Genomic DNA, 21,375 nt, shown 5'->3' on the forward strand with positions numbered 1-21,375 from the left:
TGTAAGAGTATTTTTCCCAGTTCAGTAATAAATATTTATTTCTGCCAGAAACAAAGAAGTTTGTCCGTGAGGCTTTTACTGAAGCTTAGCCAAAGGTAGGAGGCTTTTAACAAATAAATACAGCTTTTACAGACTTGCTTTCTCTTCTTCAGTATAAATTTTGATGTATAAATAACGTTCCTACGGAGACCTGGTCATCTGCTGGTATTGATCACCTGCCTCCCTGTCCCCCAAGGTACCGCACCTTTGATTATTGTTTATGAAGGATGAAGAGCACTATATCAATTAAAGAATAGCTCTGAAATGCAGAGTTAAACCACAGCCACAGTAAATTTCCAAATAAATAACAACAGCTTAAAGCAAGATTTTCAGGCATACGGGCTGGACAGTGGACGTGGCCAGAGAAGGAGTTTAATGTGACCTAGCGAGCTCTTGCAAAATCCTCCTTCTGTTGCTTCTGCTCTGCCTATCCCCTGTTGTGCTCAGTTGGCATGGCTTTAAATATCACCTCCTCGCCGTCAGCGCAGCGGGGCAGCGTGTCTGGACGAGATGGTAGGAGACTGGTTTTAGGCACTCAGATCAGAAAGGGGATTGCATCCATTTGGGAAAAAGCACTTGGCCAAAGTGTCCAGCACGGAGCGAAATTCCATCCTTTTGAAGGAAAAGTGCATGAAAGAAAAATACTGTCAGATGTCCATGTACTATTAAGACGGAATAATTTATACTGAATTCTGCTCTTAATGTTTTGGTAGATCTGTATGTGCTCCGCCTATGATCTGGATGTGAATAGGGTTTCTCTGTCTGTGCTTCTGGCAAATGTGGTCAGTATTTAACCCAGACTGTATTTTTGTGCTTACCATCTGCCTAATTCTGAATGTCAGATCCACAACTGGCCCGCCAGTTATTTCTGTTCAGTGACTTTCAACTCGATCAGTTCAGCAGTGACGAAAGGATGTACTGGTTGTACGAAAATGTCAGCCGAATTCGATCTCCTCCCAAAAGCTAAAACCAAATCTCTCTGTGAAAATAAGAAAATTCTGCCTTGTTTTCGTTGTGTTATTTTCCACAATTTTTTGTTGCACTTGACAAAAATGGAACTATGATAATCAAGGATGAGTTTGTTAAAGTTTTCTGTCTGATTTCAAAGGCCACACTACAGCAAACCTTTATCAAGTGATTTCCAACAACATTCCGTGTTTTCAGGTGTGGGACAACTCTGATATGTGTCTTACCTTTTACCTAATGTTTAGCTGAAGTGGTCTATCAGATCTTGATCCTGACTATGCCACCCTTCCAGCCTTTCTTACACGGTCACGCTACCCTGACGCTTGTTTGAATATTTCTAGTTTGTCTACTACTAAAATAATTGGGCGTGTTTTATATGAGTCACTACACCATAGAAATCTGGGCATAACCACGAAGTGTTGGGAAAATGCTTACAGTTATTTCTTGTAAGAGAAGTTACTTAATGCTCATTGTTATTTATACCTTACAGGTCTGATTCAGTCATAGCCTCAAACAAATGTCACCACCTCTACTGGAAAATGTAGTGACCAGTGGATTAGAGAAGCGAGAGGGCTGGAAATGAGTCTGCTTCAAGTCTTCCCATGTACCTTGCGGAGTGACATCTGGAAATGGTGGAGGTAAGAGAACTACTGCAGAATGGGCAGGAAAGGATGTATCTTGGGTGTCTGTAACTCAGCTTGTACTGGAGAGCAAAGTCAAGCCTTGAAGTTATGGGGATTTGCCCATCTCTTGGATCACATACTTGAGTAGCTTCTTCTAAAAGAGTGCTGCAGGTGTTCCTTCTTGTTTAAAGGTAGCTCTGCCTGCCTGCTCAGGGATGGGAGAGGGTACGTGGAGACCTTTGCCTGTATTCCGCATGTAGCCACACTTTGGGGAGGGATTTTTTGTTTTGTTTCTTTGCCGTCAGCCCAAAAACATCTAAGAAAAATACTCAGTGCAGGTGTTGTAAGAGTCTCCATGTTGCCCAAAAGCAGTTATCCAAACCCTATCTGCCAGAGATGAAAGTGTTATGGTATGGATGATTGTAAGCCATTTATTGTTCGTGAATTCAGAGTCCTCTTGGAAGTTCCCGGGTGCTGGATTTTGCTTATGGATCTCTGATCCAGCTGAAGGAAATGTAAAATGAAATGTAGACAGACAGCTCCCTCTTGAATACGCATCCATAGAGGCTCAGGAACACTTGTTATACTAATTATGCTGAGGAAATGTGCTCTAGAGCCAACTATTCTGGACAATAGGCCATGCATGCACGAAGCTGAAGGGCACCCCTGAGGGAGCAGCCATCAGTGCGATGCAGACAGGTGGATCTGGAGGTGTGTGGGCTCATGTTGTGACAGAGGACCAGTAGATCAATATTTATTGCAGAGGCAGCCGCAGCCCCTCACATGTATCATTTATTCCTGCTTTGGGGTACAGATGGACCCAAATCAAGCTGTGCCTCCAGACCACAAGGGTATTAAAACTGGATCCAAGTGTTTCTGATTGTCCTTCCCTTCAAAATGGGGCAGTTCAAAAGCTGATGTTCAACCACATCTCTCCTCCTCCCTTCATGCAACATACAAGGAAATGCTTCAGAGAGACTTTTGTAATTTGTGTCAAATTACATGGCCTTTCTCTCACTGAGGGCCCACACAACACTGCATTTCAGGATAGATTCAGGGTTTTAGAAAGGATAAAGCATTTCTGAGTTTAATTAAGTGCACTAACAACATATGAGAAAACTCAATCTCATAAAACAGAATTTTATTGTGCAAATTGACACACAAAATAAAAGCCCATTGGGATTAAATAAAATATCTGAAAAACACATCGAGGTGAGTGACCTTACCACATTGGCTAGTGTCAATATCTCTGCTTGAGATTTTATTTCCTGATGAACAATTAAATACCAGTGATGAGAGCATGCAATGGTAACATAACAAGGTATGAGCAAGAGGGATTTGCTTTCAACTAGCTAAGAAATAGGTTTACTAACTCAGAATTTTATTATAAAATTAGCCTTCAATACCTGATAATAATCACTTCTGTCAAGGAAAATTTCTCTTATTCAAAAGCAATAGAAATTTATGGATGGATCTTGAGACAGGCTTGTGGGTGGTAGACAACATTAGTGAGAAGTCCAGCCTCTCTTGGGGCAGGGTTAGAGATGTGTTCACTGACTGGGTACAGCGTGCAGTGTACCATGGCAGAGCAGAAACAAGGCAGGCATGGCAAAATCTCTGATGCTTTAAGAGTATTAATTTCTTGGCAGAAGACAAATTTGATCTCTGTCGGACTGTCCATTAATTCTGATGGAGACACTTTTAAGTTCTTGTGTTTGTATTTCAGTGGGCCTATTACAGCTAAACACACAAGTGAAAATGTATTCTTACAGCACAGTCAAGTATTCCCATTTCAAAGGTGATGTTGTCATACAGATATAAGAAAGCCAGTGCGAGAGTCTTGTTATTATCTCCTTTGCTATAGGCCATCTGGACTTCAACTAAGAAAGGGCTCCCAATGTGTTAGACTCATGCAAACATCTGGTGAAAATAGGTCTTTCCGCTCAAGGACTTTCAGTTTGAACTAATAAATGAGGCAAAGTGTGGGAGAGGAAAAAAGGACAGAGGGGAAAAAAACCCACAACTTTCTACAGTCCCACAACCTTTTACTACCAGATGGAAGTCTGTCTCCTAACTCCCAGTCTAGTCCCATTGCCAAAAGAGAATATCACATAATTGTTGAGCACAAGTGTGCATATGATTTATTTGTGCAATGTTACCATAAACAGGTATAAGAATAGCATGAGCCCTGCTGTATGCAAGAAGTTACTGTACAGAAGAATGGCGATATAAGCCCTTGTTGCATTGCTGCTGTAATCCTTAAGGTTCAAAAGCAATAGGCAGTTGACAAGATGTTGTGCCTGGGTGTAGAACTGGGTACAAAATTCTCCACTCTGGAAATCAGGCAGTCATGTCAGTTTGGTTGTTCTTGTATTGCAATGTAGAAAATGGCTGAAACAGTTCTTTGAGAATAAGACATTGTGGAAATGAGGACAACACTATAAACATTGTACCCTCAGACATAGAATTACTGAAGCTTAATTTCCTTTGAATTTGGGTCCTTCGTCTCCCTGCTCTCCCGCTAGGTCTTCACCTTCTTGCACTACTTCCCATCCTCTCATACAGCCTACAGATGATGCCTCCATTTTCCCTGAGCTGCTGTGTGCATGAGAGGCTGGGTGCTGTGCAGAACCACACGTGTACCTATTGGCTATGGCCAAACCAACAGAAATGGTGCTGTAGAGCCTCATGTTGTTGTCTTCCTGCAGCAGAGGCACTCCTTTCAATCTCCTACCTGTCTCCAGCTGCCAATATTAGCAGAAGTTACAGGAATTTAATTATCTTCGGGGCTTTATCTCTATTGAATTGGATTGAAGTGAGCCAATGAATTTGCAAATGGTTAAGGAAGGAAAGGTCTGGCAGAGGGAACCAACATGTAAGCATCGTTTCTTCAGCACATTTGTTCAAAGAATTGAACACAGCAAAGTGTGGTGTTTTGAAAAGTGTAAAACCGTATGAACTGTCATTATGTTTGTCTAGTTATGGGGAAAATAATAAATAATGGGATTAAGCAGAGAGGACAGCAAAGTTTAGAGGTCTTATAATAGCAGTCCTCTCCTTTCATGACATGCAAAAAGAGATTAGACGTTTCCACAATTGAGAATATGTTCTTCCCCAAATGAAATAGTATACCCAATGTGAAACAACTGGCTTGTTTTTTCAAAATATTAAAGGGATCAGGGGCTCTGGGTTCTCAGTCATTTGCTTCCTTTGGATTTTTACACATAGGAGCAGAAAAAGTGGGTGGAAGAATAAGTCCTGGCTTTTGAGCCTGCGGCACCCAACATTGAATGTCTTTATGGGGCTAGGCCAATGCAAGGTTCCTCCTTGAGAAGTCCCAGGAAAATCAAAATGCCATAGAAGACAGGGAAGCAAACAGTTTCTCTTGTGACAATTTCATGGCTAAATGTGAGTGTTCTTGCACAAAGATATGGGCAAGAGGCCCTTTGGAAATCATTCAGCAGAGTTATAGAGCTGCCTGAACCTGAGCCAGGCAAAAATACTAGGACCTGAATCAAAAGGAAATATTTTATAGCTTGAATGCCTTCTACCAATCAATTTTTCTCTTTAGAAATGCTTTTTTTCCCTCTTGTAGCTAAGATGCAAAGATTAAAGTGTGATAATGATGTAGTGTAACTCTCGTGTTTGGTCTGGTGATAACTAAGCAGTTTAGATATCCCGGTATTGGATTTCAAGCAATCGTGGGCAATGTATGTGCTTATTTTACTTACAGTTATGTATGTATGTATATTCGCTTTATAGCTTTTTTGCTATTTATATAAAAATAAATATGTATCTATAGGTGATGGCAGTGATACACGATACAAATTAGAATCCGGCTCCATCTCAGTTCATAGCTACACAAGGACTGCAGGATTCAAAGACTGACGGTCATAGAATGATAGAATGGTTTGGGTAGGAAGGGATCTTAAAGACCATCTAGTTCCACCCCCCTGCCATGGACAGGGTTAATTCCTACTAGGTCAGTCTGCCCAAAGTCCCATCCAACCGGACCTCGAGCAATTCCAGGGATGGGATACCCGAATCTGTTGGCAAGGGTTGATTTCTTAGCATATTTATTCTCAAATGCTTTCATAGACATTATTAGAAGGCTCTCAGTTTCAGTTTTTTTGGTCCATACCGGGTGCCTTCAGCTCTCCTCCATGCGTGGACATGGCTAAGCAGAGATGATGGGGGCTAATTCCCTTTTTCCCACTCAGACCTACATCTTCATGGCAAATTTTATTCCAACCACAGGTTGTAATGAGGAGTTAGTCACACCAGCCCTCTCCACAGTTGCATCCGTATTATTTATCACCCGAAAGACTTTGTCCCTTTCTTCAACCCAGCTGTAATGACTGTGTATTCAAGGTCAATTTCCTCACCCCTGCAAGCAGAGTGGGGTAAGGAGAGACAGGAATTGATTCTCGGCGCAATTCGGCTACAGGTTTTTAGGGAGTTGGATGCACCTAAGTGATTCTTAGGTATTTGCCTTTAAACATAGAAGTATTAATTGCAGGGAGGTGTAGCCACAAAAGCTGTAGTTCAAAATGAGTGCACGCCATATGATGGCATTAATACATAAAAACAACTAGATGAAGAATGGGGCACTAAAAACTGTGAGACAGACTGCTTGTAAGCTTGGTGCTGACAAAATGGTCCGTATACCTCAACAACCTAATTTTCTTTTTAATAATTCCATTAGCAATTCCTAATAATTAGCTGATCTAATTTAGATTTTCATTGCCTAGTTTCAAAGTTCGGCTCTTACAAACGGCTGAGGAACCTTGCCCTTAAAAACTGATGATGATATCCCCATGACCTGGGACCACTGTTGGAGAAAAGATTTCGTCTGAAAGGATTTCAGGAAGTTACAAAACCCTTTTACATGGCCTGTTGGATCTGTGTATGATTTCCAACATTACACAAAATAAATACCAGGAGACTGGTGTGGTTTATACAAGAGTTTATAGGGAAAAAATCCACCCACCAGCTCCCTTGCTGAGGATTACAACCAGGTCTCTGCTGCCAAGTTCTCTGTTTAGGTAAAGCATGAGAAAATCTGCCATTTTTTTAGAGTCACAAAAGGGGTGCTACAGGGGGGGCAGTGAGAAGCTGACAGCTCTCGCTGCTTAAAAGGCAGCTGTTCCTTCTCAGGTACTATTATTAATAAACCCTAAGGTAATGTTTGCTCTGAAATATGTCTAATTGAAATAATTTACCCTAACCCTTAGAGAATTATGAAACTGTTTTCATCATGTTCACACACAGCAAAATAATTATGAGATGCCATATGGAAAAGACATCATGTGGTATATGTATTTCTGAATGTATACTTTTTGAAATGGTTCCCACAGATAAATCATATAGCTAATTTACAAAGAGGAGGTGGATAGTAGTCCTTAAGTATGCAGTTTAAGTTTAAAATGGTTTCAGGCTGGGTAAATTTACAGTGGTGATGACATGCAGTAATTGCACTGATCACAGGACGTATATCACAGAAGATGTCAATAGGGCCATTAAGTTGTGCTATACAAAATGGAGCAGGAAAATTCTGCTGGTGCTGCGATGTGGCATTGCTTGGAGCCTCAGTAAGTCCCACCTGGTCCTGAAGTTCACCCAGTGGAAGTGATGGAATGAAGAAGTGCTGTCCTGGTGGTGGTGATCTGTCTGAGCCTCTGTGGTCTTTGCTGTTTTTTCTGAGGTCCTACTGTGACAGCAAGTTCTGTCTGAATCACCATCTCCAGCTTCTGAGGGGTAGGGCAAGTCCATGGATATGCCTCCATGGGTGCTCCATCCGTGGAGACACTCAGGGTCAGGTCGGACCAGGTTCTGAGCACCCTGGTCGAGCAGTTCCCACTGTTCATTGCAGGGAAGTTGGACTAGATGGCCTTTAAAGGTCCCTTCCAACTCAAACAATTCTATGATCCTATGAAATCAAGCCACACACGAGCTGCAGTGATGCTCCCCATCACTGGGGTATCTCTGAGACCTCTCTGGTTGGCATCCAGAAAGCTCCAAGCTGACACTTAAGCAGAAGGAATGCTCTCTCCACATCAAACTCTTTCGAGCAAAGCCCGTGAGTGAAATATTCCTGTTGTTCTTATGTTACTGTCCATCATCTTTTCAAAAGGTTTTATTCTTAATCTCATCTCTAGTAACCAGCATTATCATGCAGATGTATGATATATAGATATATCTGTACGGAGCTATATATTTCATTAGATATGGTAGCAGGAGAATCCTGAAGGACACGTTTTGGCCCCTTTCCAGAAATAATTGTGGTCAGTGATGAGACATCTGAACTGTCAGGAAAAGAAACTCAGAAGTTCTGAAGGTGACTTTTGAATAAGGAACTCTTATTAACATTTCTAGAAATCTGGCTGGAGATCAGGCTTTCTTGTCAGGCTTCTGGTAGTTCTTGTTTCCAGATGGATGGAAGAAAAATAAGAGAATAGCTTATTGCACCCGTTCTGTTTCATGTCTGATAGGCAACCAGCAAGTGGAGAAGACAGACAGAAATCTCGTTCTGTCCAGTCCATTTCCTTGTTTTTTCCTAAGAACTCTTAAAAAAAACTATATAACAAATAAAAAAATATATATTATATTTATATATAATATATATATAATTTATAGTAAATTAAAAGATTAAAAAGAAAAAAAAAAAAAGGTTTATCTCTGCTTTGAGCAGTCCGAGTTATCCTGCCTTTTGTCTGAACTACCTCACCAGTCACTTCAGCAATTATTTCCGTGCTGATTGGCAAAATATTTGGAAGATCTTGTATAATTCTCCGCATGCCCTCTATTTTGTGAGAGCGATGGAGACGTGCTGCAACCGCAGTGTTTATCCCCCGGTAATGACAGCATTATCCTGCATTACCACTCTAGGAGGATGTTTGTCAACAGCCAGCTACCGATGAGCACAAGGAAAATATTTACCCAACTTCTGTACTGTGGCTTTACCCCGGTGGTGCTGCTTCAGGAGGGCCACACTGTGTTTTACAAATGCTTGATACAGAAACCAAAAAAGTCTTGGGACTTCTGTAGCACCGGTCCTGGAATGACTGCTTTGTAGAGAGAGTAATTACAGGAATTTTGTTTTTAAGGGAAAAAGAGATAAGAAAAAAAAAAGTATAGTGATATTCCCTGCAAGTAGCCGAAGAAAGGAGCTTTCCAACGCTCTCTCAGTATGCAGAGTGCTGCGGATAGCTGTATTTGATGGCTTCCTAATCTTCCCAGGAGTACCCACCTATGCTAATATTTACTCACTCTGCACACAGACAGCATCAGAACGCTGCTGATGCATTCATGTGCGTGTATTTAAGCAGAGCTTTTGGCCATGGATGGCTCCTGGAGCCGCCTGCACGGCAGAGGTAGCCACGCAGCCTCCCCTCTGTCACTGCTGCTTTTGGGGAGAGAGGAGTGATGCTCTCTCTCTGTTTCTAATGTTACGCAGATGGGAAGGCATGTTCCCCTTTTAGCAACTTCATCATTTGTTTTTGTGCTCACCGGAGGTGTATTGCGTTTTGTGCTGCTACAGAGCCCTAAACCAAAAGTAACGCTTTTTTTTCCCTGCGAGCTACAGTCGATTATTATTTCACTACAGTATCCAAGAGCATGAAATAGAGATTTATGATACCCCTGTGTTTTCCACTTCACTTCATGTAGTGCCAGGAAGGTACAGCATCTCTGCCTGCACAATATCCCCTTCTTTTTCCCTTTTCTCTCTTTGAGCAGTGTGCTGCGTGATTAGAGGATAGTGAGAAGGTCACTGACCAAACTTTATCTTCCACCCAGTTTCCCACAGCATGTATTCCTCCTAGGAAACATTTTCTCAGCTCAGGTTATTTCCAGAAATGTTCTCAAACCATCAGAACAGTCCTCGCAGTAAAACATTTCATTCCCACTTTCTATCCTTTATCTAGCGGCGCAGTGCTGACAGCATTTATGTTTCTTCTATTGACGGGGCCAAGAACAACAGGATTAATGAGGTCGTCTCTTCATGAGTGCATTATATTTTTTCCTCTGACCTTTCAAACATGGGAATCTTCAGTTTGCAATATTTCTTAAGGAAGGAAAATCCCACCTCGCCGAGGCCCGGCTGGGTGGGAGCCCAGGTTCTGTGCGCCCGGAGCGATGCTCTGCGTGCTCCATCCTCTTGTGCTCAGACCATACTGCTCAGGAGCTGGGTGGACACATCTCTCTTTTTTTTGTTGTTGTTGTTGTGTTGTGTTTTGCAAGTGTTCATTCTGGGCAAGCAGGGGAAGGAGGAGTCACTGGGATCTCAGCCTTCCCCAGAATGCTCTCGCTCTTTATCTTTTCTCCTCCTGATTATTTTTGACACGGGGTAACTGGAACGCAATCAAGATAGGATCATTGCTAAGTGCAGCAGGACAGGGAACGTGAAGAATTTTCCCAAGGATGAGAGCACAAGGATCTTTAAACACAACAAATAACTTTGCACATCTGACATCTTTTAGTTAACCTCCTCAAAATACGTCAGTTAGATAAGCTTAACATAATTACATTTTTTGCATAAGTTCATTAAGGGTGACTTACTCCCATTTTTTATCTGGGGATGCAGAGGGGACGGAGTGTCGGAAAAATTCCCACTTGCCCCAAAGCTGTATGATGCAGGCATGCCTCGAAGATATTATTTTTTCTCTTGGTGGGGAAAGAAGCACCAAAAATGAGCACTTTCACATTGCATCCTGTGGGGCAGTAAAGCCCTATAAGGAAGTGCAGATACTTTGGTGTCAAAAAGCCACTTGACCTGCTCCATGGTAAATGGCGAAGAAATCTGCCTGAGATTTCGGGGAGGAGGGTGAGATGGGGATAAGTAAAAGTGATGTACGTAGAGGGGTGTGAGTATGTAAATACAAAAACTCCAAATATCATTTAAAATTGATAAAAAGAAGCAGAAACATGAAGGATATATTGCAGAACACAGTTTCCATAGGTGTGCAGCTTTGCTGCACATAAGAAACAATTTTGTCATGCAGCATTACCTGCTACTTTTAGGGGAAAGCACAGTGCCCAGGGGCCTCTTGCTGGCTGTGCCTGCTGTCAGGGATGGGATGCTGAGCTGGGCTCCGGGCTGTGCTCCAGCAAGGACAGAGCTCATTGCCCAGCTCAGGGTTAAGCAAGTTGGAGAGCTCTGTGTGTGAACTGAAGTCATTCTGGGGCTCTGAGAGCTAAATGGGACATGTGGACACAGCCAAATTCATCCATGTCAGGCCTAGGAAGGGAACAGAAACAAAGATTCCTGGCCTCTTGCTGTAGCAATTTAAATAATCCTTCGTATTAGCTCTGGAAACAGGACAGGCTGCTTTTATGGCATTTTAAGTTGAAAAAGTCATCAGAGAAGCTCTTCAGAGTAATATTTCATGAGATTTTGAAATATTTCATGCTGAAAATAATGATTTTTATACAGGAAAGAAGGTAACCCCCCTGCGCAGTGTCCTCAGGCTCTGGCAGCCACTGCAAGTACCAGGAGAGCACTGCCTGGAGGTGCTTGCAGTTTCCAAGGTTTAAGCATGACTATATTCCATGCCTTAAATTTGTGTTTCCTGGCTGTCAGAGCTTTGGGTTTTGTTGCTTGAACTCTCATTTCCCCCTTTTAGGATTTCTGCTGTAGCTAAACTTGGATAACCAGAGAGAGCACTTATAAGCCTGCATTTGTGTTTGTCAGCATTTAGGACTATTAACTGTACACGCTTCTGATGGAGAAGTTCCTACATTCTACACTTCTCTTCTAATAACTTACACAGAAGCCTAATTCTGCTGACTTGTACCGTTGTTTAACTAGAACAACTCGGTTAAGCTAATGAAACTGCAGTTTGCTTTATGTTCCTTTAAGCAATTGAGCTCCCTGCCATTCGCTAGGAAGATATTCTCATAAATCCCCAACTGAAAATAATTTGGGGGTTGTGACCCTCAAGACTTAAAGATTTTCAAATCCTGACTCTTGAGGATTAAAAAAAACAACAACTGTATCTATCTGTGAACGGTGAATACATGTTTGTGTAGTTTCCCTTATTTGCATTGGTTGGTAATTAATTAAAAAACATGAGTTTAATTAAACTCGGAGTTAGGGGATTCATTAAAATAAAAACAAAAAGCATTTCAGTTAAAAAATGTAAAATAATTTGTTCGGCAAAGTCAGCTGGTGCAGCTTAAGGATTTGCAGAGAAATAGCGGCGGTGCGCATCTCCAGCAGCGGGCAGCCTGTGCGGGGCTGGCACTTGCACTGAAATAAGCATGTTTGTCCTCAGGTTCTTTCTGGTCTGAGTCCACGGCTGTGAAAATATGACGTCTATACAGGTCCCGGTAAGAAGGTTACAGACTTAGTGAAGGTTTTTAAAACGAGAGACAGAGTGAAAAGAAAATGGGTCGATGGGTTAGAGGTTGGATGAGGTGGTCTCGTGATGTTGGTGGTCTTTTCCAACCTTTATGATTCTATGAAAAAAAAAATAAAAAAGAGAAGCCTTAAGGAAATAGATCTCACTTATGCAAACCGTCCAACTCAATTATGCGCGTCTGTTTTTAATGTCATCACAGAATGGAAGGGGTTGGAAGGGAGCTCAAGAGATCATCAAGTCCAACCCCCCTGCTAAAGCAGGTATCCTACAGTAGGTCGCACAGGTAGGCCTACAGCCAGGTCTTGAATATCTCCATAGGAGATTCCACAACCACTCTGGGTAACCTGTTCTAGTGCTTCATCACCCTTACCATAAAGGAGTTCTTCCACACGTTTGTGTGGAACTTCCTGCTTTTTTAGGCCATTAGTCCTTGTCCTATCACTACACACCACCAGGAAAATCCTGGCCTCATCCATTTGCCTCCCAATTCTCTTTAGATACTTAAGGGTTAACAGTTGGTCTAGATGATCTTAGCAGTCTTTTCCAATCCTTATGATTCTATGAAAAAAAAATAGGAAATAGATCTTACTTATGCAAAACCTGTAACTAAATTATACTTATCCGTTTTTAATGTAGTGAAAAAATTTTTTTAGATCTCTTTTAATCCCAATTCATTGTCTTAAATGTTATTCTATTTTTGCCTCTTTTTATTCCTTTGGAGCAGAAGAGGAGGTTCACTTTTTAAAAAAAGACCTATTATCCTGATGTTAAAAGTAATGATTGAAATAGAAAAAGATAATCAGGCCTGATGTTTATTTCACGGCCTGCTCTCTTTGTTTCTGCCCCTTTGGTGGGGCTGGGCTTGTCCCACCAGCTAAAGAGGACGGACCCTCTGTAGGAAATGCTCCCATACGGACAGCAGAAGTTGGGAAGGTTTGGTGTGCTCCTGGGGCTGGACGGCTGCTGCAAAGGGAAATGTCTCAACAGGATTTATTGACTTTGAGTCAAACTGCTTCAAATTCATTTTTTTCTAATCTATACTCCCCCCAAAGTATTTAATTTGGGGAGGAAACAATTATAATAATGAAATATAAGGCTCACTAAAAAAATTCCTAATTGCGTTTATCGGACTCGGTTTCCTACAGCATTCGTGTGCAGGACGTTGGGATACAATTGGGTGCATGAAAAGGACCAGATGTAAGAAAAATCAAACACAAAACCTGTGCTGGCTCCCTGAGACGAGGGGCTGGCTGTGGGTGCCTGTTTCCCACACCGCTGTGTGGGAGGGCTCCTGCGTTAGCAAACACCTCCGCCAGCCGCGGTGCAGGGAAAGGTGGCTTTCGTGCACAGGGAGCAGATGCTCCACAGCTGAAGCCTTTCAAAGGAGACACCTACAGAGCCCCTGGCCTTATGGAATAACTGAATTGTACGTAAATAGTCTTTAAAGGGAGCATTGTCTGTCCTTTTTTTTTTTTTTCCCTGAAAAAAAAAAAGGGAAAACTAAGTGGGTTTTTGTGTGTGGGTAAAGTAAATATGGTTGGAAAGACATGACTTGTTAAGAGCTTTTTTGAGGACCCCACACTCACAAAATCCTTTAGGTCATGTGTTTGCTTTCTGAAACATTTGGTAAGTAATAAGTGCCAAGGGACTATATGCACTCCATCTGGAATTAGCAGATTCCTCTTTGTTCAATTGTTCCTAAATTTGGAACCAGCTGACTTGCTTAAAAGTATTTTGATTTTCTTTTGAATAAATATGGGAAATAAACATAGCCCAGGACCTTCAGAGAGGTGCATTATTTGTCTTCTCCCTGGCTCCATGAGCTGGGCAAGTCTTAAAGAGGCATTTGCCAATTTTGATGCTTGCTCTTGGTTTATGCTAACGATTTGTTTGGAGTGGTCCATCATTTTTTTCTTCCCTTTTATAAATAGCATCAAAGAAATCAGAGAAGGAAAAATAACTATTAGGTCATCGAACCCACTCCACAGCCAATGTAGGCTTGTTCCTCACAGTGTATTTTTTCCATTTATTTGTCCAGGTTAAACTTGGAATTAAGTTTAAGAGCCTGCAGGTCTGATGAGAGGTACAAGAGCAAGTGGAGATTTCACTCTTTTTTTATCTTTTCACTAGCTAGGTATCTCATTTTCATTCCCACCTTCCATCCAGAAACAAACATAATGTCAAAAGATCAAGTAGATGCTTTCTCTTTGCAGGTGTTGTAGATTACTACTTCATCCCTGTAAAAATTTAATTTTTGCTTTGGGAAAGCAAAAAAGGAAGAGAAAAGCAACACTTCTCTTATCTTCCCTATGTTCTGTAACACCAAGGAATAAGAGCCTGAGACCAAACCACCTGCTTGTCCAGTAGGCTTATGAAAAGGCAGTTTCCTTGAGGAACTTTAAAAAGTTTTATGTATATATATATATATATATATATATAATCTCCTTTAAAATAAAGATGGAATTGAAAAAAGCATCTTAGAATCATTCAAAATTGCACCAAATTCCTGATACAGACCTCACCCAGGGGACCATTTGACACTGGAAATGCTTTCAGTGGGAAGACTAAAGGTTGCCCAATGCCGTTACATTTGGCATGTAAAGAATTACGTATTAAGAGGTGCAGATCTGTAGGGTTGGGATGACAGTCTAGGGTAGTCAGCCTGTGTATGTTGGTCTGTTTCCATGTACTTGAATAGAATGATGCCTCTTTACAACAGCTGAAACTGGATGATCTCCTCCCCCCTCTGACTGCAAAGGAAGTTGAAGGAGACTTGCTTTCCAAAGTCAGAGCTGGCCTCTGTGAACTGCGCCTTACAATTCATTACAGTGCAGGATCAAGGTCCTTATCTGGTTCAACATTGCTCAGAATTTTGTTTTATCCAAAATTTGTTCAAAATATAAGCAAACGTTTTATTTCTGGTTCAAGCATTCATAGGGGTGGAAGCAGTGCAGCACAAGCAGATACATTTTTTTCTGTATGGCTGCAAGGTCTTTTTATTTGGTCTAGATACACATCTGTAACTATTTTACCAACTCATGTCGTCTTATGTCCGGTAAGTCAAAGGAGCTTAAGTTTTCAGCTCTTGCTCTGAGTCACTATCATTCTGTTTTGCAGGTTGTTTCCAGTGCATTGTGTTTCTGCAGCCTAAGGGCTTCCCTAAATCATTAATCTGTTCTCTCCTAGCAAGCTGTAACTTAAACTACAGTCAAGCACTAGCATGAGCCAGGGAAAATCTAATCAAAACCTCTTTCCCTCTGCCCATCAGTTCCTATTCTGAGGATCAAACCTGCATTTCCTCTATGTGGTTGAAGGCAGTGCATTAGTGGGATGAAGTGCCAGCAGCACGCAGCTGAATCTGCTGATGACACTGGTGTTTGGACTAGACCAGAGCATGACAGTACTGGCTGGCTCATTTGGAATCCAAGCCTGTGGGTATGTGTTCAGGAGTTGCACCAAAAGTTCATGGAGACGAAGAAGTCTGCACGCACCATAGGTTGGCACACCTTAATTCTTCAAAGTGGAGGAGCTTTAAGCAATAAGGTAGAATGGACTGCTGGCTGTAGCAAACGTATGTAATTATATGTATTCACATTGTATGTGTATGTTAGAAAATACTTAGAATCTCATTATTTGGAAAGATGGCATTTGTTGTCTTCTATACCTGCAAGATATCTGTACACTTAAGAAAACTGTTAGCAACTGTGATAAGCTCCTGAAAATGTGTCCTCTCAAGCATTTTTGATGACAACAGAAGTAATATTCACTCTTGTTCCCAAAATATTAATTAAAACATTGCCATTAACATCTATAGGAGTACAGAACCCCCAAATATCTGTATAAATGAAGTTTGGGGAGTTTCTTTTTGATTCTAGCTATTTTTTCAGAAGTCTTGAAGAACAAACTTTGTTATGAGAAGAAAGTTATTAATTGTAACTTGTAAGTCTTTCAGACAATGCATATGCTCATGCTTCACATTTTATAGTCTCGTTTTATATGACTTTGTATGCTCCTAAATGTCACTTCGATTATAAAAATTACTGATAGGTGGCAAAAGTCTTAGTAAAAGACAGTAAAACACACACACATACACACAGAACCAAAAGACGTACCGTATGCTGGATGAAGCAAATCCAAATTTTAGAACAAAGGAAAAATGTTATCCTGTAAAGTGTAGTTTCTTTTAATGGGTTTGAAGGAAGGCCCCTTTGGCAGGTGAGGGTATTGCATCATGCTGTGCTTGGAACTACTGACTGGTTCGGTGCTGTTTGTGGAGATGACTAAGTTGTCATTTTTAATTAGCTTTATGCTCTTCTCAAAGGCTAATTACTTTACTTTTTATCAAGATTACTTGATCGGCAATGACAAGGGTGTCATGGTTACGTATTTTTAGAGAATTCCCCAACCTGCACAATTATATGATTTTCTGTTCCCCCTGGATTCTTTGTGCAGTAAAGCCTTCAATAAAAATAATGGTTTAAAAGAACGTATTTTTACTACTGATATCAAAAACAACAACAAAAACAGTATCTCTTGACATTTAGTCAGCATGAAGAGCCTTTACCCTTAGTTTCCCACTCTGCCAGGGACACCAGCGAGGCTCTATTACCTGCACTGAAGTTACCTCAGGCAAACTGAGTTTGAGACATGTTTTCTTTTTTTTCTTCTCTTATTTCTCTACAGTTGTGTATCCTCCATTGTCATCGTGGAAATCGAGACTGCCTTCACCGCACATTTATTTCAAGGCAAACAAACGAGACACTCAGATACTGATGTTCAGAGCCCTTTCCTCCTTGTTTACCTAAATTTGGTTGAAGAGCCCTTGAGATAAGTGTAGGAGTGCTGCAGCTACAGGTGAAATCTCTTGTTTCTTTGGCCAGCTATCGATTACCATGATCTGTTTTGGTTTGAAACAGCAGCTACCCCACAGATGATGCTGTGTGAATGCTACCTTGAGGGCGGAAGCAGCGAAGGGGGAGATGAAAACTCCTCTGACATTTTTCACAATAGTTATGCCCTGAGAATCACTGCGTTACTCCCATTCCGCAACACATAAACGCACGTCAGATGTGTGGTAAACCAAATTCTCTCAGGAGCCTGTCCTGAAAGAGGAAAAGACACGATGATTTAGAGTCCACATCTGCAGCTCTTGCAGCTGCTTCGGTTCCTGCTGCTAGAGGAAAATTCCCCACAGCAACACCTCCTGAGGCAGAGGCTTAGAGCAGTTCCTGAGGCAAAGGCCCAAGAGAACCCAACGCTGCCACTCGCCCTTTGGGCAGGCGAGGAGCGGGCAGCCACTGTGCAGCGTGGTCACTTCTGCCATCAGATGCACTGCCTTGCATCACCTGCAAGTGGATGAGGACTGTATGTGACTCTTGTTGGACTCTTCAGGATTTTTGGAAAGGCAGATTAGAGCAGGCAGCTTCCTAAACGAGGCGCAGGTCAGCAGGGCCTGGTGAGGCCTTGGCACGCCTTTGGTTGAATCAGCTCACAGGGTGAGCTGCTGACGGGTGCGAAGCCTGTGGGAATGTTTTTCCTGGTGGGGAACACGTGAGACTTCTCTGCAAGAATCTGAAGATATGAGGATGTTCTGGAGTGAAGTCTCAAGCAACCTCTGTGTTTTGATGTTCTTCTCGGTGACAGACTGGGAACGCAGCAGCACCAGTGGTGTGATTCTTTCCAACTTACGTGTAAAAGAAACACCTTTGTACTAAACATCTTTTCTACCTAATGAGCCAGTAATGCATCTATGATTTCAGTAATTAAAGTAAGTTTTTATTGCTTTTTGATATGTTAGCACCCCAGAGCCAGCAGACAATTCAGGTAGGCTGGCAAATACCAGGGCTCTAGGAACAGGGATTCAGCTCCCTGCTCCCTCTGCAGTGAGGAAAGGAGATGGGACCAGACCCTAAAGGTATTAAATGCCTTAATCCTATGGAATTTGATGGGAATGGGTGCCTAAATACTCTGGGGATATGGCTTAATCTCTTTATACCTTTGTTCTTCATCTGGCATATAAGAATAATTCTCCCCTAATCACAGTAAAATATGACAACAAATGTGCTAAGGAAAACAAGATGCTCAGCTACTATAATCTCTAAGTGCAAAAATATCTAAGTAATACAACACGACAATATGGTTATTTCTTTTTTGTGGCTCTTGATAACGTAGTGCTCTCCAATCCTAGAGAGAAGTGTTCACCCGCTTGTTGATTCACTGCCGGTTGTGTTCCCTGGCTGCAATCAGAGCACAGTTTCCCCTTCAGAAGTTTGGAATCAAAGAGAAGGTAAGGATGCAGCTTGACTTTTAAAAATCAGACTGCAAGTATTTATTTCTCAATGCAAAACTGAACCCTTTTCCCTTCTAAGCTAACTTTCAGCATCTCAGCTTTCTGTGTGGAGCCTTGCTTCCAGTATAAATAAATGATCCCACATTCCGTCATGATAACATATGCTCATGCAGAGCTCAAAATTAGAAGGAATATGAAGTGTTCTATTAATTGCATGAATGTTGATTGTTAAAATCATGTGCTAATTGGTAATATCTGTGTGCAGTAGGTTCCCGCAATATGTGTTAGATTACATTAACTGTGCTTGTGACTCAGATATCAGGCATTATGCATTTTATATAAGGATTTTTTAAAAACTTTGCGTAATTAGGTTCTATAGACTATCAGTGTAGAAGAATTAGTGGAAGATTGTGTAAAGGGCATATAAAGTTAGAGGCAGGAAGAATTCTGAACTCTCAAGATGCATCTGCTCCTCTTACTCATGGTGTGCTTCCCCTCACATGCTCTCCAAAGTAATTCTCACCATGTTTGTCTTTAAGTAATTCCCAGGGAATCAAGTAAGAGCTCTTTCTCACAAAGGGGACTACCGTGGTGCTTACAGTATACATTTGAACGTTTCCTTTTTTTTTTTTTTCCTTGGCTGCACTTTTTCAATTTTCAGCCTTTTCCTTTGCATTCCTCAGGCTTTGATCAAGGAGCATTCAGGTACATTACAGATAAATTAGATGATCGCTATACTCACCTACTGGTGTGGAACTTGAACATATTTAGCAACATGACATTCCTCATCCAGATGTGCTTCCTCTCCTTTCCTAATCCATGGGGAAAATTTCATACGGATCTGTTTTGTTCATTGATGTTTTAATTTTATTGAGTGCCATGGGTATTTATCAAAACAGGCGAGGTAGCAGGAACTAAAACTTAAAGCTGAAAACTGCAAGGGATGAGAGTTTCCTGGAAACACAATGTGATTCCTGCTCCCTGAATGGTGAAGCTATGGTGAGGGAGATGTGGGAGGTGAGTCTAATGCAGAAGCAGAGGGATGCAAACTTTGATACCCAACCCATACGTTATTCTGTGCTCATCCTATTCTCAGCAAAATAATATATTCATGCCTTCACATTTCTGCAGAAGGGACATGGTGCTCCTCTCCACTCAGACGCTTACACCAGTACTGTATTTTTGTTGGGCAGATTTTGATACGGCTCTGGAGCGGGCATGGGTACTGTGTGCCTGCCCACTGCAGGGTGGGAGCAGAGCACCCTCAGTTCTCATTGGTTTAAATCATCTCCTGGAGTAAGATTCAAGGTAACAATGATTTAAAAAAAAAAAAAAAAAAAAAAAAAGTGATTCAGAGTTAGGCCAGGCAGATTTTTTGCTTGTCAAAAAAAAATTTTTTTTTAATTGTTAAATGTTCCATGGACTGCTTTGAGAAAAATACCTAGAATGAATCTGTTCTAACTAGCATGATTTTAATTCATTTTACAGTGGATCAGCTTGGTAATGATGCAATGAATTAAAACAGGTTGTCTGAGAGGAAAAATGGATGCTGTTTTGGTAAAGAGAGCGTTTACAGAAGTGTTAGAAGTCCTCAGCCTTATTAGAGCTATTACTCCAATATCTGTTGATTTACTGGTCTTGAACCAAGCCAACCTCTCTTGGGTTCAAGAGCTTAATATTAAGGCACACTTCACCAGTTGTCCTGAGAAACCCATAGATTTAAGAGGAAATCGGTTTTAGCCCCCATCCAAAATGCTGATGCTGAATCAAACAGTGCATGAACTATATTCACAATTTTAATTAAAAGAAAAACTGACAAATTACTCACGTTCTACTGTTCCTAAGATGGTTATCCATTATAGAAAGGGATATTTTTTTCTAATATACGTGCTCTCATACATGAAATGGTTTCTAGATTTATTTTATTATAATTGTAAACTATGGCACAAATGCTTCATCTTACCTCTTTAAAAATGTTTTCCAATTTCTTAGCAATCCATCCCCCTACCCTCCACCAACTCTGATTCACAAAGTGATGCTTTAAAAAGGGTGAACAAACATGGGAGATGAGATGACCACTGGAAATAGGTGCAAAAATTAACAATTAAAAAAAATTAACCAGAAGGAAATTGCTTACTAATTTTTAAGATACAGAGGTTAATCTAAAATGACTACCAGCCCTCAGAAGGTTAACTGTCAAATTAAATAGCAGGGACATACAGTGGTCACTGGCTACCTGGGGGAATAAGCTGCTAAATTACTTACTTCAGTTCACATAATGTACACAGAGATTAGCTCCTCGTGGCTCTGCCTGGCTTTGCCAGGGAAACTTTACATATCGGAAGGTTTTGTCCCCATCCCATGCTCTGGAGGGTCTGGATTACTGGTGGGCATGCTGGGATAAATGGAGGCAGAAGTAAACTGGGGAGAGGGGCAAGCAGTTGCTGTGTGGGGAATAATAATGATAAAAATTGAGTTACTTCAATTTCTCTTGCATAATGACTTATGTATGGGTCGCTATTGGCTGTGGCATGGTTCCCAAGTTTGGGGCATGGGCTGGGGTCGATCCTGGCAGAAGTGGTGCACCCCAGACCGAAGGACGTCATTCATTGTAACCCAGCCGAAGGGAACCCAGGACAATGCTGGATGCGTTGGTGTGGACTGTTCTTTTCCCGTTACTCTTTGTTCCATTGTTTTGAGCTGTCAGGATTTGGCAGCCTGGAGGTGGATGTCGCTGTGTTACTTACTGTCCTGGGGAGCCGCTCCGGAGGAGCCCTCAGTGGCCCTGAATGCTCCGATGCTTGCCCCTAAAATCAGGCTGCTTGCAGGGCTGTGTTCTCCATTGGTGCCCCAGCAAAAGCCCCAGTGTAGCTAACCCACTATGGGTGGTGCTGGTGCCCAGGATCTGCTCTAGCACGTCCCTCCCATGCGTGCATCCTGCATTGCAAGCAGCCCACACGGCTGGACACCAGGCAGGGCATTGCTCGAACTGCACTGAACTCACGTGCCCATCTCCTGCTCACGAAGTGCCTCTTGCTACCTGCCAGGCCACTGGGCTGGCAAAAATTATTTCTCCCCTCCCTTCAAGAGCAATGGT

General features: G+C 41.7%; 1 long non-coding RNA gene across 3 annotated transcripts in view; it reads left to right on the forward strand.

Moving 5' to 3' along the window:
* The window catches only part of LOC110400131, a 75,892-nt gene that overhangs the window by 21,970 nt on the left and 32,547 nt on the right, over positions 1-21,375 (forward strand). For 2 of the 3 annotated variants that reach the window (XR_002439654.1, XR_002439653.1), the window contains exons 3-6: positions 1,496-1,643; positions 15,258-15,424; positions 16,673-16,843; positions 18,177-18,275. This is a non-coding gene — a long non-coding RNA (uncharacterized LOC110400131). Of the gene's footprint in view, positions 1-154; positions 236-1,495; positions 1,644-15,257; positions 15,425-16,672; positions 16,844-18,176; positions 18,276-21,375 lie in introns of those variants that run through there. The other variant, XR_002439655.1, reaches the window with a different exon arrangement.

The sequence above is a fragment of the Numida meleagris genome, chromosome 5 (assembly GCF_002078875.1).
Source record: "Numida meleagris isolate 19003 breed g44 Domestic line chromosome 5, NumMel1.0, whole genome shotgun sequence".
In the NCBI taxonomy this organism is placed as follows: domain Eukaryota; kingdom Metazoa; phylum Chordata; class Aves; order Galliformes; family Numididae; genus Numida; species Numida meleagris.